Here is an 8,205-nt window from a genome sequence, read left to right as displayed (position 1 = left end):
TAGGTAGGCTGGTGGGTTCATGAGTACTCATTTTATTAATATACCTTATGTTTTTATATGTATATTAAACATCATCTTTTTATGAAGCAAATATCTTATGATTAAAACTTTTTAAAATAACAAACCTTATAGGCACCTATATAAAAGAACATTGTGCTGAGCTCCCGTTGTTTTTGTTTGTTTGTTTGTTTAAAGATTTTATTTATTTATTTGAGGGAGAGAATGAGAGAGAGCGAGAGAGAGCACATGAGAGAGGGGAGGGTCAGAGGGAGAGGCAGACTCCCTGCTGAGCAGGGAACTCGATGCGGGACTCGATCCCAGGACTCCAGGATCACGACCTGAGCCGAAGGCAGTCGCTTAACCAACTGAGCCACCCAGGCGCCCTTAGCCACTGTTTTTAACATAAAATATTTCCTTTTGGAAGCCTCTGTTCGTTTTTCTTTAGTAACACTCTTTGCTCTTTTATCCTTGTCCCACTGTACTTTTCACAGCTTCTAATCCATTAACCACTCTGACATATGGATTTAAATGCCCTTCTTATTACACTCTGTTGGATTCAAGTTCTCCAGGTCCGATTTCCCCAACTCGGTTTCGTAATCGGTAGCTTTTCCCGTAGCCCTTATTTTCAACCCCCTCATCTGGTTGGACCGCATTTCCCTTACATTCATCTTGCCCAGACCCTGAGCTACGTCCCGGGAGAGTACAATATCCCCTGTCGACTCCGTGGGCTTTGATTATTTCTCCCCTTAACCTTGTTCTTTTGGTTAAGTCATTCTTCTTAGGCAAAAGTTCACACCTGTTCCCCCAAGTTTCTTTCCTTCAATTCTCTCTTTGACCTTCTCTAATCCGGCTTTTACCCACTTCACTCCATTGAAACACAAAGCTACCAATTATGCCCTCCTCAGGGGCTAAGCCTCCTGGCCTCTGTGCCAGCCTCAGCCCCCTTGACCTCACCGCTGCCTTTGATCTTGCGAAGCAGTCAGTCGTTGGGTCAATTGATAACTCCCACAAGGGCCAGGCAGAATGTGTTCCTTGCCTTGAGTGTAGAGAAGTCAGCATGCAGCTGGCTACCCAGAGTATTTTGCATGCTGCAAAGGAGCTCTCAGCTAAAAGAGGGGAGGCTTGAGATGAGAATTAGTTTTCCATTTAAAAGCTGAATAAAGGATTGATCATGCAGGCTGAAGTAACTTGAAGAAAGAAAAGGGCTGCCGATGATCAGCACAAGCAGACCTTCTCTCAAATAATTTCTCAGCAATTTAACAAATAGTTGTAGAAAATGAAATTTTTGAGACAATTTGAATTCCAAAGCTCACTGTAATAATTGGCCTCTGTGTTGTTGTTTTTAATTTTCCGGGTGGCATATTTGGGTTTTAGTTTCACAACTAAATATATGAGCAGCAGATTTGGACTTTTTTATTTGATTGTTTTTTATTTGGATTTAGAAAGAGCTAGAAATAATCTTTTCTTCTCTGAAATCATACTAACAAAGATTCCTTTATGGCCCTTATTGAAATTCATCATACATTAAGACAGAATGCATTATTAATAATATAGTTGCATGAATTTGAGTTGATAATATGCAGTTGGATATTCAAGATATCCTCTCACAAAATATCTCCAAATTACTATTGTTGATTAATCTCTATAATTTCATACCCTTTTAGCTAAACAGGACTCTTTCTCCCTTATGCCTTTACTTTCCCTCCTCCTTACCTTTGCTCCTGAAGTTTTTTGGGTTTCTGTTTGTTCTTTCTGACTTAAGACTCCTTGTTCTCTCATTTCCTCTGGTCAAAATTTCTCCCATTATTTGAGCAGCAGTAATACTTGACTTGTACCCTTTCTGACCTTATTTTGTTTTGTATTATGCATTTGCTATATTATTTAAGCTTTTATTTGGAAATAATTTCAAACACACAGAAAAGTTGCAAAAATAACACAGAATATAACACCCTTGCTGGGGTACACAAATTTGAACTTTCACCATATTTATTATCTCTTTCTCTCTCTGTATGCCTGTGTTCGTATAATATTTCCCTTCTGAACTTCTCTAGGACAGGTTGCATCTATCATGTCCATTTATCCCTTAACATTTCAGTATGTATTTCCTAAGAATAAAGCTATTATTTTATAGAACCATGGTACAGTAATCAACCTGAGGAAATTTAACACCGATACTATACTTTTTATCTAAGCCGTCCATATTCCAATTTTGTCAATTGTGCCAATAAAATCCTTTAAAAACTTTTTTTACTTCCAGTGCAGAATCCAGTCTAAGATCAAGAATTGCATTTCAATTGCATTCAATCTAAGTCATGTCATTAGTTGGCACGTATCATTGCAACTAATAAGCATTCTGAAGGTAGTCATGTTAAGAATATATAAATATCCTGCTATTCATCACACCCTTCCCCTAGATTTAGCATCCATTGATGATTCTTGCCCGAATTATTATGACAACTGAAAAATGGTGAATTTCCACTTCTACTACCCCACCCACATCTATCTGTCTGTATTAATCTTTAAGGAAGAGCCCTCCCTTTTCCCAGTTTTTTTAAACTACCTAATTATTACCAATATAGATTCATAGGTTTCTATTTTATTCACTGGGTTACTGTCCTTATTTATTTTGATACTTAAAATTGTCTCTGACTTGGCTAGTGAAAGCCTCTTCAAGTGGGCTTCTGTATGATTTTATTATGCCCATGTATTTTCAGATCACTTCCTTGCTTTCCAGCATAGCAGGATGATCCAGACTCATCTTGCACCTTCTCAGCCCTGCAATCAGCTATTTATTCATTCATCTTGCAAACATTATTTTAGTACCTGCCATGTACCAGGCACTCTTCTAGGCTTCACCTATATGGTGATAAGCAAATCTAGCCATCGTCCTTTTCTTAATGGAATTTACAGTTAAGTGGATGATATGGACACTAAAATTTTCTTTCCCCATGTCTCCCACTCATTCATCTTATCCTTGTGTGGTGACTACATGAATTTCTCACAAATTGGATTGCATGCTTACCGAATGAAGTCTTAAGGTTCTTTTTCTGGTTATCTCCAAATTTCTCCTTGTCAGAGTCTGGAGCAGGGTGATCCTACAGGCTTCTAAGAAGTAGCTCTGAGTCTAAAGTTGTCTTGAGCCAGCAGGGAATGTTTTTACATGGAACTCCATCCTGGAACCAGAATGCCCCTCAGTGTCTCCTGTTCACCTGCTGTAGGGCAGACTTGTTGGGCACAAAGCTGGCAGGAGGAGGCATATGGCATTGGTTCCTAGGAACACAGGGCATTGGGTCAACACTTTACATGGGAGTCAGTAATGTCCACGTCACAGTTCTTGGTTATGTGGAAAAGCCACAACTTCTCTAGTCACATGTTGAATGATTCTCCATTCCTTCATTTGCTCCCTATGCTTCAGCCACAGTGGTTTTTCTCCCATTCCTTGAAAAATCCAAACTCACTCTCTAGTTCTTCTCCACACTATTCTTTTTTTTTTTCAGTAGGCTCTATACCCAAATTGGGACTTGAACTCATGACTCTTGAGATTGAGAGTCTCATGCTCTACAGACTGAACCAGCCAGGCACCCCCCACACTATTCTTATCATTCACATGGAAAGGCCATCTCTGGCCATCCCGCCAAGACCCTTCTCACCCTGTTCATTCCTCTAACATTACCTTTACAGTCTGAAACACAGAACCTTGAAGAACATGGCAGGAAGCTTAGATTTGTATGCAAGGGCAATAGACTCTGAAAAAAAAAAGAAGAAGAAGAAGAAGAACCATCATGACATTTAAGGTAATTGACTATAGATATACCTCTCACTTGAGCTATGAAAAGTAACAACCTAGACAAAAAAGTTAGTACTCTTACCTCTATAATTTAGAAGATTTGCTTGAAATCTGAAAACCTAGAAATGAACAAATCATTGCACACCGTTTCAAAATAAATGAAATGTCCCATGGTGAGGCACAACCTCTTGTCTTATTTAGGGATGCAACTTCCTGCTTTGGTCATGCTGTTTTAAAGTATTAGTGCAACTGTTAGGTACACCTCAGAGACTTTTGAGAATGTAATTTACAACATTTAATATAGATGAAATGTGAATGTTTTTCATACCCAGTTGCACAAAGCTGAATGCATAAGAGCAGATGACTAAAAAAGTGTATTTGTGTTAGCAGTGCTCAGTTTTGAAGACCTTTCCATGACCCTACCACCTTCTCTTATTTATCTAGAAAGTGGTAGGAAGCAGTAAAATGTCCTAGAGGAAAGGTATTCTGGAGACTCCTAAGCATATAAGTTGTGGGAAGTTGAAGCCTTGAGAAAAATGTAATCAATTCATTTGGAAATTGGAGAGTAAAATAATCAAATTGTGACCACTTTACTCACCAACAGATAAAAGTATCTATAGTCAAGAATGGAGAGATTGTCTCTCTAAAAAAGTAGATATGAAGAAAAGATTGGCATAAGCTTCTTTCAAATTATTTTTTTTCTGATGATAAAAGTAACACGTGAAAAAAATCTGAAATCTTGAATTGCAAAAGGAATGAAATAAAGTAAATTTACTGCAATCCCACCATCCAAATATACTAACAATTATTATCAGTTTGACATGGGAGTCAGATGATAAAGATAATTCTGCATTCTGACTTTTGTAATCACTTTCTATTCTGAGCATTTCTCCTTGTCCTTAAATAATCTTTGAAGTCATGATTTTTAGCACCTGTATATTATTTCAGCATACACATACACCTGATTTATTCAACAACTTCCTGGTTTCGGGAAATATAGGTTGTTTGCAATTGTTAGTCATAGTGAACAATGTTTTGGATTTCTTGTGTAAAAAATGGCAGATTGACTACTCTCACTTTAGCCTTCTGAAGCAGAAGGCTAAAATTTAAGGAAAGGGCATTAATCCACAAGGAAAAACAGAGTGTGAGAGGAGTCCTCAGTAAATTAGAGGTCTTAATATATTCCCTGGAAGATTGAAAGAGGACAGAGGAGGGACGCCTGGGTGACTCAGTTGGTTGGGCATCTGCCTTTGGCTCAGGTCACAGTCCCAGGGTCCTGGGATCGAGTCCTGTTATCAGTCTCCTTGCTCAGTGAAGCTCAGCTTTTCCCTCTTCCTGCAGCTCCCCCATTTGTGCTCTCTCTCTGGCAAATTAATAAATAAAATCTGAAAGGAAGGAATGAAGGAAGGAAGGAAGGAAGGGAGGGAGGGAGGGAGGGAGGGAGGGAGGGAGGAGGAAGGAAGACGACAGAGAAGAGTAACTGGCCATGGAAATATCTTGCTATTTCTTCCCTTTCTTAAGCATCTCTCCCTGCAATACCCATGCAAGAATGACAACATACCTTGAATTTACACAGTGTTACATGTCAAACATATTTCAATTTAATTAATAATTGATCGATTAATTACTTTCTTTTTACCCTTTAAAAAATGACATCACACTAGACCCTACCTCCAAGTCCACTGCTCTTTTAATTTGCACGTAATGTAGATTATCTCATTTTATTCAGTACATATGTTGAAAATCTTTAACCACACAACTTATTGCATTATGGTAGGAGCTATAAGTCTATTTATGTGACTTTGAAATTAGCCCAGCTTGCACCAGCAAGTTTAATAAAAGCTTCTGATGATAGAATAAATGGTTCTTATTATGTTTGAATCTGAGTGCTTGGTTTTTGACACTTTTCTTTGGTGTAGGTAACACACTCTTGAAGGCTTTCTACCTCCATGCTATAATAGCTCTTCTATTACTGCATTTATCACTTCACACTGTAACTATTTGTTCACAAAACTGCCTTACATGCTAGCCTATGAGATCACCAAGGTCAGGAACAGTATTTTCATTCCTTCAACACATATTTTTGAGCACCTTCTACATATCACCCAGTGAGATAGGCACAGGAAATACAATGATGAACAAGGTAAATGTGGCTTATTTAGGCAAATACAGTGTGGTCTGAACCCCAGGCTGGTATATTACTTAGCCATTGCCACAGTAATGGTGTCTAACAAACCACTTCAAAACTCAGTGGCTTACAATAACAAGCATGCATTCTCATGCCATGAGTCTGCAGGTTCTCCATAGTTCGTGCAATCTGGGCTGGACTCCTGTGGGAGGTTCTGCATCAGGCCGAAGGATGGTTGGCACTGGTTCCTCACTGTGACTTGGGTTTAAGTCTAAAACACTTGCGTTTATCCTGGGGCACAGGCTTCTCAGAGCATGCCCTCCTCATGGTGGGTCACTGAAACACAAAATGTCCAATTCATGGAGCAGACAAAACATCTCTCTGTTCTGTGAGGTTCATTTACTTCCATTGGCCAAAGCAAGTCTCATGACCAAGCTCAACATCAATGGAGCAGGAGAGAGCTGCATGTGCAAGGACACTGCAAAGTTACATGGTAAAGGATGAGATTTATATTTCCAATAGGAAATTGCAGAATGTAATTCAATCTACTACACTGGATCGCTGTTTTTGTTATAGCTGATCATCATATCCTGCAGTGCTCCCCTTTAAATTATTCCTCATAAATAACTTGTTCAATATTTGTCTCCCTACTCTTCTATAAGCTTGGTAAAGATAGAGATTCTGGGGGTAGCTGGTAGCTCAGTCCTTTGAGCTCCTGGCTCTTGATTTTGGCTCAGGTCATGATCTCAGGGTCATGGGATCAAGCCCCACCTCAGGCTCTGCTCAGCATGGAGCCTGCTGGAGATTTTCTCTCTCCTTCTCCCTCTGCCCCTTCCCAACCCCCCCCGCCCCGTCCCGCTTGTGTGCACACTCTCTCTCTCTCTCAAATAAATAAATAAAAATCTTAAAAAAAATAAAGATCCTGTTTTACACACTAGTTATTTACTAAATCATCCTTTACACACAGTAAAGGCTCAATAAATTAATATTGCAGTAAATTGAATTGGTAAGTGTCATGATAGGGACGTCCAGAAAGCTAATAGATCATAAAGAACAGAGGTTCATACCATTTCCTGCTCATTGTCACCACCTGAGGAACTTTAAAAACTACATGCCTATGCCTCACCCAGCCCATTCAAAAGGAACCTTCTAGTTTTAATCTCTGAAAGTGGAGATGCGGCCTTGGCGAGTTCCCAATGCATACCAGGTGATTCTAATATACAGCCAGGGATGAGAATCCCTGAGCTGGGGCCGCCTGACTTGGATTAGGGCAGCCAGGGAAAGCTTCGTGAGGTACGAGGCATTTAAGCAGAGGCAACCCATGGACTGGTAACTAGGTTTTGGCCCAGCATGGGGGTGAGGGCAGGGTGGAGGAAGGTGGAGGTTTTTAACAGAGGCTGCTGTGTGTGCCAAGGAATTGAGGTAAAAGAGAGTTGTTTTACCTGGGGTCTGGATAGGGTGAGGGGAGCAATGTAGAGCCTAACAACTGTTGCTCTGGACAGAATTCTTAGATAAAATGGCCAGAAAAGCATGAAAATTGAGGGGAAAGCTTTCCCCATCGGAAGCAGAGGTCTCTCAGGAAAGTCTCTGCCCGGTCTGAGTAACTTCCTTGGCTGCTTGCCCAGGTGAGGCTTTTGTTTGGTGCCCTTTTGCTCGAGTTTATTTTTGCTGTTGTTGCTATTATGCTGAGGTCTTTCCAACTCTTCTTTGTTTATGTAACTCTCTGGGCAGACATCTCACATCTAGGTTGTGACTGTCTTTCCAGGCAGCGTGTTTTGTTCATGATGACTGCTGAGTTACATTTTAATAATAAACAAGCACATGTATTTTTTTTCAAGTATGAATACATGAAATAATCATACCAAGAACCTCTCTGCTTTAAAAAACAATTCCTCTTCGAGATAGACTTTATGCAGCTCCATATTCTCCCTATACAAATCCATGTGATGAATCAAGTTCAGATTTTTTTTAATCAGTAAAACTTTATTGCTCTTGTCAAAGTGATTTACTTGCATTCAATAATGAGAAATATTTATCCATCATGTTTTACTTATTGTCTCAGGAACCTTAGAGCTAAAATGGCAGGATTCAATATTAGCCAGATTTGGGACATAATTCTCCTCCCGCCTATCAAATTTTAATTTTTTTGCTTTTAATTTTAGCAATTCTGCTCTATATGTGTCTTCAGTGGTAATCTACCTTAAATACTTTTTGGAAGCAAGAAGCCTACAGATTACCAGGTAAGGGAGTCAGAACACTTACTAGATACTGTGGCAAATGAAGAGATATA

This window comes from Callorhinus ursinus, unplaced genomic scaffold (assembly GCF_003265705.2).
Source record: "Callorhinus ursinus isolate GAN/ISIS: 27379988/994484 unplaced genomic scaffold, GSC_fseal_2.0 scaffold7, whole genome shotgun sequence".
Classification (NCBI taxonomy): domain Eukaryota; kingdom Metazoa; phylum Chordata; class Mammalia; order Carnivora; family Otariidae; genus Callorhinus; species Callorhinus ursinus.
This window is presented reverse-complemented; position numbering follows the sequence as displayed.